The sequence below is a fragment of the Symphalangus syndactylus genome, chromosome Y (genome assembly GCF_028878055.3).
Source record: "Symphalangus syndactylus isolate Jambi chromosome Y, NHGRI_mSymSyn1-v2.1_pri, whole genome shotgun sequence".
NCBI classification, from domain to species: domain Eukaryota; kingdom Metazoa; phylum Chordata; class Mammalia; order Primates; family Hylobatidae; genus Symphalangus; species Symphalangus syndactylus.
This window is the reverse complement of record NC_072448.2, coordinates 23,619,384-23,630,036: the sequence shown is the minus strand read 5'-3', so window position 1 is coordinate 23,630,036 and position 10,653 is coordinate 23,619,384. Positions and strand designations below refer to the sequence as shown.

The 10,653-nt window shown below is 37.2% G+C and overlaps 1 pseudogene; it reads left to right on the top strand.

Moving 5' to 3' along the window:
- Positions 1–3,885: 3,885 nt before the first annotated feature.
- LOC129476728 (gamma-taxilin-like) overlaps positions 3,886–10,653 on the top strand; it is a 38,859-nt pseudogene continuing 32,091 nt past the window's right edge.

The window sequence follows — 10,653 nt, the reverse complement described above, 5'->3', positions numbered from 1 at the left end:
ACAATAGAGATACATTCTAAGAATAGCATGCATAGGTGATTTTGTCTTTGTGCAAATATCATAGACTGTACCTACAGAAACCTGGATAGTTTAGCTTACCACACACCTAGGCTATATGATATAGCCTATTGCTCTCAGTCTACAAACGTGCAGCATGTTGCTAAACTAAATACTGTAGGCAATTAGGACACAATGGTAAATATTTGTCTACTTAAATACACTTACACATAAAAAGGTGCAGTAAAATTATTATAATATGATGAGGCCACCATTATCTATGTAGTCCTGTTGTTGACTGAATTGTTATGTGGAAAATGGCTGTATTTGCAACACATGATCTTGCATATAGGAAATACTAGGAAACACATACACCACATATCTATCAAAGCTAATAAGTCAATTCTGAAACATTGAGGCAAATAATATCAACATATAAAACCCAGTTGTATTTCCATACATTAGTAATGAATAATTCAAAAGTGAAAGGAAGACAATTTATATCATTAAAATAATGAAATACATATAACAAATCTAACAAAAGAAATATAAGATTTGTACAAGAAAACCACAAAATAATGTTAAAAGAAATTAACCTAAGGAAAAATGGAAAGGTATCTGTATTTATGGACTGGAAAAATTAGTAACATTAGAATGCCAATTGTCCCTAAACTAATCTACAACTTCAATGAGATCTCTGTCAACAGTGCAACCAGCTTTTTGTTTGTGTTATTTTCCTAGAAGTGAACAGATAACCTGAAAATTCGTATAATTTTTTTTTTTTTTTTTGAGATGGTGTCTTGCTCTGTCACCCAGACTGGAGTGCAGTGGTGTGATCTCAGCTCACTGCAACATCTGCCTCCCAGGTTCAAGTGATTCTCCTGCCTCAGCCTCTTGAGTAGCTGCATTACAGGCATGCACCACCACGTACAGCTAGTTTTTGTATTTTTAGTAGTGACTGACAGGGTTTCACCATGTTGGTCAGGCTGGTCTTGAACTCCTGACCTCGTCATCCACCCCCCTCAGCCTCCCAATATATGAAGTTTTAAGAAACCCAGAAAGCAAGATCAATCTTGAAAATATAGTTGGACGACTTATGCTTCGCAATTTCCAAACCAGCTACAAAATGACAATAATAAAAACAGTGTGGTACTGGTGTAAGGACAGGATTATAGGTGAATAGAGTAAAATTCAGAGTCTAGAATCGAGCTCTGACATCTGTGATGAGCTGATTTTCACAAAGGTGAGAAAACTATTCAATGCAGGCAGGAGTAGACTTAAACAAACGGTGTTAGGATAACAAATATCAACAACTAAAGAATAAAGTTGGATCCTACCAAATTAATTTAAGATGGTTCAAAGTTATAAATACAAGAACTAAATTATGGAACTTTTAGAGAAATAAATAGTCCTAAATCATCATGTACTAGGATTAGCCAATGGCTTCTAACATGTGACATCAAAAGTACAAGGGCAAAATAAAAACTGGATATGTTGAATTAAAAACTTTTGTGAGGCAATGGATACCATGAAGAAAGTAAAAAGGAAAGTCAGAGAATAAGAGAAAGTATTTGCAAACCATATCTACCAAGGGATTTATATCAGAATGTATAAGGAAAACTTAAGTGTCAATAGAAAAAGACCAACAACTCAAATATTGAAAAGCCAGAAGATTTGAATAGGTGTTTTCCCAAAGAAGATATATAAATGACTAATAAGCACTTAAAAGGATGCTCAATGTCATTAACCTACAAGGAAATGTACATCAAAACTACAATATATATACAATTATGATTTTGTCAATTAAAATAACAACTATAAAGTGTAAAGCTACAGCAAGATAATCACTCTCATTGAAATGGCTAATCAAACAGATGGGAAAAACAAGTATGGTGAAGATATCGAGAAATTAGAATCTTTATGTGTTGCTAGTAGGCATATAAAATTGTGCAGCTGCTGTGGAAAACATTTGTCAGTTCTTCAAACAAATTAAACATCAAATTACTAAATGATCCAGCAATTCCAAACAATTCATAACAGATACTCAAACAAATACTTGCACATGAATGTTCAAAGCACCACTATAGAAAATAGGCAACAAGTGGAAACAACTCAACTATTTATTGATGGAAAAGTAAACAAAATGTAAATCCAATCAATGAAATATTAGAGCTGTAAAATAAATGAAGTCCAGTTGTCCTGTGGCATCCAGGGAGACTGGTTTCCAGGAACCCCCATCCACAAGATACCAAAATACGTAGTTGCTCATGTCCCTGATATAAATGTGTAGCCTGGGTAACATGGCAAAAACCTGTGTCTACCAAAAAAAGATACAAAAATTAGCCTGCCATGATGGTGAGCTTGTAGTCCAAGCTACACGGTGAGGTGGAAGGATTGGTTGAGCCTCAGAAACAGAGGTGGCAATGAGCCAAGATTGTATGTCACACTCAGGATAGGTGACAGGGTCAGACTCTGTCCTTCCCATCCCCTGACAAAAAGGTGTAGTATTTGCACATAACCTATGCACCTCCTCCTGTATATTTTAAATCATTTATATATTACTTATAATATCTAATACAAAGTAACTACTATGTAAATAGTTGCTATATTGCTTAGGGAATAAGGACAAGAAAAATGTCTGCCCGTTTGGCGCAGATGCAACCATTCATTTATTTTTCCTGAATATCTTTGATCTGTGGTTGGTTGAATCTACAGATATCTAGGGATTCAGAATCCACTAGTACAAAGGGCTAACTGTACTGATATTATACTATGACCTTGGAAGCAAAACCGTTATTATAAGTAAAAGAAGCTAAACGCAAAGGTCACTTACGTCAGGATTACATATATATATACGCACACACACACACACACATACATACATACACACATATATACACATATACACACATATATATACATATATATGAAAAATTAAATTGTACATTTAAAAACAAGGCAATGTATAGTGTATGAATTATCCTGATCTCCCAAGTTTTGATGACTGGAACCGTAATTGCATCTAAAAGAAATAGGTGATATTTTTCAGGGAACTCCCCTTCGCCTCCACTGCCAAACGTTTATATCAAGGAAAATAAATGGATTAACAAACGTATAAATGTAAGAAACGGAATAGCGGAGAAAGTGGAGTCCATTTAACCTGTATTAGGTGCAAAATAGCTGCGGATAGTTGTCTCAAGCCCGCATGGGTCAGCAGGGAACAGTACGTGGACCCCATTGCACTGGACGGGCTGGAGTCTGGGTCGGTGTCAGGGCTTAAAAACTGGTATTCTGAAAGCCAATGCACCTACCCTTTAAAGTCATGTACTTTTTATCCCTATATCATTGACGGCTAGGAACAGCAGGTGACATCCTCATAAAGATTAAGCAATAAGAAAATAGACTTTATGTGTACTCTCACTTGTCGTTAATTTCGTACATTCTCTAACAAAAGAATATGGTTGGAATAAAAATCTAAACCTTCCCAGAACGGTAATGAGTAGCTTACCATACGGGAACACCAGCCTGGGAACTACGAATCCCAGTTGGCCACACACAGAAGAAATACTCTCTTTCCTAGAACGCTGCATTACACTCCAATCCCGAGCCGGTCCAGAGAGCCGTAGCCGCTCAGCCTGCTGGGACTTGGAGTTCTTTTTTAACAGGCATAGGTTCTCGTGGCCACTTTCGGCTCTTTCGGCCTGAAGCCGAGCCCAGGATTTAATGTTCCCCACTCTCCCGCACTCCCCAGGATAGGTTGGTAGGTGTTAGGAAGAGTGGGTGGCGGAGTCAACCTCCTCCGGTCACGTGGGGGTACTTGGCATGCAGGGATCTGTCGCCAGAGTTATAGGGCCAGGCGTTAAAGCCCACGAGCTTCCGTGATGCTATTCTGCCGGTTTTGCTGCTGAAGTCACCTCGTGGCGAAGTAGGGGAGAGGTAACACCGAGAAGAGGCAGCGGCGGTGGCGCCAAGACGATTGGTGCCAAACGGGGCAGAAAGCAACTCAGCTCTGGGGTGGGTTCCTGTCCAGAGGGGTGGAGAAGAGTGGCTGAGGGCGCGCCCTGGTCTCAGCGGGAAGGGTGCTACCCCGAGGGCGCGCTAGGTATGAAAGCCACGTGTGCCTGGCACCGCGGGGACCCACGCACCAGGTGTTCCCTTTCCAGTCCCTGCCGTCACCATACTCCCGGTGCTGGTCACTACCGTCTAGGGCTTACTTGGGACACAGGCTAGTTCTCTCCTGAAGCTGTTGAGCAGAATGTGTTGAGGTGCGCTACGCTAGTTGAGGTGAAGCTGTTACGCAGCATGAAAGCCGGGCTTTGTAGCTGGAGCTGCGCTTTGCACCCCCAGCTACGCGGTCTCCTTTCCTTGTCAGTCACAGAACCGGATGGCAAGTGGCCGCAGCCACTCCGTGAGACCAACTGAGCTCTGGGGCTTCCGTTCTTGGCGCTACCTGCACGGCTACATCTCCAGCCAAGGATGAGAGGTGATGCCAGAAAACCGCGATCTAAATTGGGCACCATTATCGTATGACAACTTCTCTTGCAAAACATCTTCTCTCTTTTCTCTTCTCTCCACTGTCTCTCTCTCTTCATTTCTCCCTTCTTTCTTTCATTGCTCTTTCTCTGTCCTATGCACGCCAAAGCAGAAGCTTAAGTTTGGCGTGTTTGATCTCTCAATCCTGGAGTCACAGGAACATTTTCCTTACTTTACTCAACTCGTTTCCTTTAAATACCGCAAAATTAAGACGGCTTTTAAAACAATTGAAATTCCTTTTCTTCTAGGGTTTGGTGCCTAAAGATTAGGAAAGTTTGCGCAAGGAATGCGCTGCAGCATACACAACTTTCAGGACCCTGAAATACAGAACTGCAAAGAAACGGCCTAAGATGATTGAATTCCCTTTGTTTTTCTTTAATTTTGGACATGTTGAAACGTTCAACGTCCTACCATACTTACTTATGTAAGTAAGGTAGCGCTTACCTCATTATGCATTTCAATACTCAAAAAAAATTCCTTTGTGAAATGTTGAAATATTTTTCTAATCTGTTTCACGAGCTTCAAAAAGGAGGAAAAAAGATTCAGTTTACATTTCAGCAAAATGTCTCCTTTTAAGCGGATTTATGTTTACTTAACATTTACAGTACATTTACGTTTGAGCAAAGTTAGGTTTTGGAGATTTGCTTAGGGTCATTTTTTTTTTTTTTTTTTTTTTTTTGGTCTGTGCATGAAGATGTTACTGCTCAGTTATCTCTCTCTCTCTGTCTCTCCCTCCCTCTCTCCTTGTGTTCTAACAGAAATGTTCAGAACTTGCATAACTGAGAAAGAAGCTGTTGCCTGAACTTACTGGGGGATTCAACATTGTCGCTTTGGACATGTCACTTATCCTTAGTATTTGCTTCCCCCAGGAGAGAACTGTAATAAAAAAGCATTGCAATTTAATACATAAGCTGAGTAAGTTCCTGTTTATGCTCATTGGGATGAAACAAAAAGTCCTTCAATTAGAAACAAAGGTTTAATCAAGTAGCATTTTTAATTACCATGTTAAAACTAAAGTTAATAATAACCCTTTGAAGAGCTCTGCTAATAGCTAGTAGTGAATAATCAGAATTTACTTCTGTTTCTGTCTTACTTTTCTATACTTACCTCATATTCCTTTCTTCTTTGCCCGTGTTTCTGGCCATCTTTTTACTTTGGATTTCTTTCTTTCGTTATTCAGCTAACTGAGATGGGATTGAAATACATAGCTAAATATTTTTTAAATTTTTATTTTTAAAAATTGCTGAATATTTTGTATTTCCAAATTCACTTTTAGGTTACTTCTTTATTACCTTAATTTTTTTATTTCCTGTATGTCACTGACTGGGAAATAAAAATTACTTAACTTTAACTGAACCTCTGCCCCTCTTTTCCAGGATGCAGAAATAATATTTGTGTTGTTTTAAAAATCTTAGATGAATTAAAAAGGAAAATGACTCTGTCATTCTTTGGTAAGTTACAATACTTAAGTCAGAAACTAGAGATGATGGGCTTTTTTAGGTTTTGTTATTCTTGTGCTGCTTTTCTGTCCCTTCAGTTTTGTCTCTTTTTGCTTAATATATTTTGGGCTTAAGTGCATATAAATTAATATTTGTTAAATCTACTTGGTGGATTACCCTTTTATTAATGGATAGTGTCCTTTGTCTCTTTAAAAATATTATGTCTTAATGTTTATTTTGTGTAGTATTAGCATAATTGTCTTAGTTTTCTTTTGCTTATTATTTTGATGGAATATCTTTTTCTGTTCTTAACACTTACAATCAAGTGTATAATAAAGTAGTTTGAATTGGTTTATTGTTTATGATAAGCTAGTTTGAATCTTAGATTCAGTAGTGTACAGAAATTTTGCTCCTTTATAGTTTTGCACTCTGCCCTCTGATTGTCACGTTACATCTTTATACAGTGTGTGTCAATATCATATTGTTTTATAAATTTATTTTATAAAATTAGTTTTATAAATTTTTCTTTTAAATCATATAGAAAAAAACTTACAATGCCCAAATGTTCTTTATTTCTCTATATAGGTTTGAATTATTATCTGGTGGCCTTTTATTTCTGACTACAGGGCCCTCTTTCACATTGTTTTTGTAGGGCAGATTTATTAGTAGTATATTCTTTCCGCTTTTGTATATCTGGGAACATTTCAGTTTGTCCTTTATTTTGAAGGATAGTCTTTGAGGTTTTCCTACTTAACAGATCCTGGAGCTTCTTGGATGTGTAAATTAATGATTTTCATCAAATGTGAAGTTGTTTTTGGCTATTCTGCAGATACCCTTTACCACCCCTTTGCCTCCTCTTCCTATTGTGGGTAGTAGGCATGTCTGTGTATGTTGGAGAGAATCAAAGGTCTTTTAAGCTCTGTTGATTTTTATTTATCTTTTATTTTCTGTTCCTCATACTGTATAGTTTCAGTTGACTTAGCTTCCAGTTTGTTGATTCTTCTGCCTGCTCAAATCTGCTGTTGAGCCTGTCTAGTAAAATGTTCATTTTGTTGTCCTTTTCAGCTTCAGAATTTCATTTGATTATGTTATTATTTTGTTCACTTATTGTTTTCCTAATTTTCTTTAGCTCTTTGTTTGTAGTTTCCCACTTAGCTCTTTGAATATATTTATGACAGTTGGTTTATAAAACCATTAGTAAGTCTAAAACCTGGGCTTCCTCCAGAATGTTTTCTTTTAATTTTTTTTTATTTCTGTTCATTGCCCATACTTTCCTGTTTTTTTCCTTTTTTTTTTTTTTTTTGCATGACGTAATTTTTTTTGAAACCAAAGGCTTTGAATATTGCCATATGGTAACTGTCAAATAAATTCAGATTTAGACATTAAAGAGATTATTCTAGTAGAGATAACACTGAATTCAGGAAGCTTAAGCATCTTAAAATCAAACAAATATTTTTCTTTCATAGGGAAGGATAAGCAGGATTAGTAGAAACTTAAGGACAGATTGAACAAGCAAATGGGGAGAACAGAGAGCAGGAAATGTATCTCATATGGTAAACCAGTTCTTCAGATTAGCTATTAAAGCAAGTCTGTGCTCCTATTTTAGTGCATGACCAGTGGTAAGATAAAATTTGCGGTGTGTAGTTGAAAGAAAAGCCTGACTAATCTTAGGTCAAAAGAAGGCATAGATACCCTTTGGCCTTGTCTTGAAGTGGCATTGAGGAATACTTGGTCATAACACTGGAAATCAGATTCTGTCTACTCACCAGAGTTTGTGGTTGCTGGTTGTTATGGGGTTTTTTTTAAGAGAATTTTGGGGTTTGTTTAGTGACCAAACTATTTTTGTGAAGACTCTTTGTTGTGTGTGGGTTTCAGAAGTCTCTACATTAGCTTGTGGTCAGCTAGTGAGTTAAATTTTATGAAAAGCCAGGAGAAACAAGAATAGCAGTAAAAACTTCCAGTCTTTGTAGATTGGCTGTCTTCAGTGCTTAGCTGGGCAATTTAAAACTTACCTTAAGTAGTACAGTTGGCCCTTTGTGTCTGTGAGTTTCACATTTGTAGGTTCAACCAACTGTTGATTGAAAATATTTGAAAAATTAAAAATAGATGGTTGCATTTGCACTGAACATGTAAATTTTTTCTTGTAATTTCTCTTAAACCATACAGCATAAGAACACTTTATATAGCATGTACATTGTATTAGGTATTCTGAGTACTCTAAAGTATATGGGAGGATGTGAGTAGGTTTGTGCAAATACTGTAACATTTTATGTAAGGGACTTGAGGATTTTTGGATTTTGGTATTTGCAGGTGGTGTGGGGTGGGGGTCTGCCTAGAACCAAGGAATGCCCCAAAGGAGGATGGTGCCTTGTTGTATGTATCCTAATGGTCAGCCACAGGAGAAAACCCAGGGTTTTCTATGTGTGCATCCTGCTTTGGACATACATGTATCCTTGTAGGTCCCATGGTATTTGTCAATCCTTTATAAGACCTTAACTTTTTTGTGTATCTCTTTCCCAGCCTCTTATTTCCCCTTAAGTCTTTTTAACCTATGTACTACATTTTTTTCTCTGTTTATTCCTTACTTCTAGTGGCTGGGGCTTCAACAAATATCACCAACAGGCCACAACAGCCCTGAGAAGGTTCTGTGGCCTTCCCTCAGGGAACCACTAGACAAGTCAACCCCACAACCATAGCTCTTTAAGAGCAAGGTTTATATTCTCCACTCTGGCACCAGCAGTTCACACCAGGAATACTAGCTGCTTTCCTAATGGTTACCCTCAAGGTACAGATTAGGGATGGTAGGCAGGTAAATTAAAATGCCGCAGGTCTCTTTCTGAAATGTAGTATCTTCTTTTTTTTAATCAAGTACTTCCCTGGTTATTGTAAGTTCTGATTAGATTTCACAGTTTCAAAGTGCTTTATTTGGACAATTTTTGCTTATATAAAGTAAGTTTTAACCTAATGTCCAAATTAAATCCCTTTGTCTCTTTTCTCTGTCTCTTCCCAGTTTGTTTTTCCTTGATCTTAATGTGATGTACAAAGTAATTTTAGATACTATAGTATCAGTGACGACATTTAGACATAAATGGTATTATATAAATTTAATATGTTGTTCAAAGCAGTGTACGTGAACTATGTTAAAATTTTACCAAGTAGCTATTCAAAAGAAAAAAAGATGTTGACCTTAATATCCACTCAGACCCTGAGATTGTGCTTTTATGATTCCTCCCATTTTCTAATTGAATTATGTTGGTACTTAAAACTGTGAGTTTTATGAGTTGATGATTAGTTGATGGGACAGACTTATAAAATATCCAGTGTTGTCTCTCTGTGCCACCAATATAATTTTATTAATCATCATTGCCTTGGATTTTTGTTTCAATGTAACAATTCCAAAGTGTCCTTCGATGATCCTCACTCTGGTACATTTCTCCCCCTTTAATATGTCATAATAATATTTGCTTGCTAAGATGATACATTTTGTGTTCTCACACACGGCAGTATTGTTTGGTGGAGAGCTGATTCTAGAAGTTGTGCTCTTAGTTTTGAAGAGAGTTTCTCTTTTAAGAATTGAAGTGTGAATCACATTAAAGGCAATAATGTATATGTAGTAGGTAGAAAAATATGCCTTAAGTCGTCAAATGATATTTATGTCCTAATCTCTGATACCTGTGAATATGTTGTCCAGCTTGGCAATATTTAATTGCAGATATCATAAAGTAGGATCTCAAGATAGGAAGATTATCTTGGAGTATGTAGTAGATGAGTGTAATCAATCACAGGAGTTTGTTTACGAGGAGGGCAGCAAGATCAGTCAGAAAAAGAGATGTCCTAGGAATATGTAAGTTTTATTTGTTTTTAAAATATTTTAAAATAAAAAGATTAAAAGGAGAATTTATAGCCCCCACTGCCCCCGCCAAAAAAAGTAAGATGTCAGAGAATGATAGAGGAAAAGAGAGAAAAGAGAGAGAGTAAGAAAGAGGTCTGAAGATGTTTTGCTGTTGATCTTAAAGATGGAGGCAGGAAAATAAACCAAATAATGGAGGCAACGTCTGTAAACTGAAAAAGACAAAACAGATTCTCCTCTGTGAAATAATAAATATATTTGGTCTTTGCCCCGTTTTCCTAACATACAGCTCCTAAAACCCTTGTTGATGAGATGCTAGGAGAATTTTTTGTTCCAATATTTAGTCTTTGACCTCCAGTTCCTGACATACAGCTTCCAAGACCTTTGTAGTTTCCTGAGTAAGAGGAGCATTTGACAAACAGCTCCTAAATCCCTTGGAATTTCCTGGTGATAGGAGAATCATTTTCTAATGAGGTGACTATTGGTGTGTTCTTAGCCCCAGAATGGGAGCTGGTTGCCAAAGAAACCAACCTTGTGATTAGAAGATTGGGACTTTCAGTCTTATCCCAAGCTTTCCAGGAAGGGCACCAGGGGCTGAAGGTTTATGTGATCACCAGCCACCAGTAATGTAGTGAGTTATGCCTATGCAGTGAAGCCTCATAAGAATCTAGTAAATGAGGTTTAAATAACTTCCAGATAGCTTGAAGTGTGAAGGGTCCAAGAGGTTCCTGGAACAGGAAAGCCTCATGCTCCTTCCCACATACCTCACCATTTGCATCTCCTGTCTAGCTCTTCATTTGTATCCACTGTAATATTCATTATAAGTGTAAATGT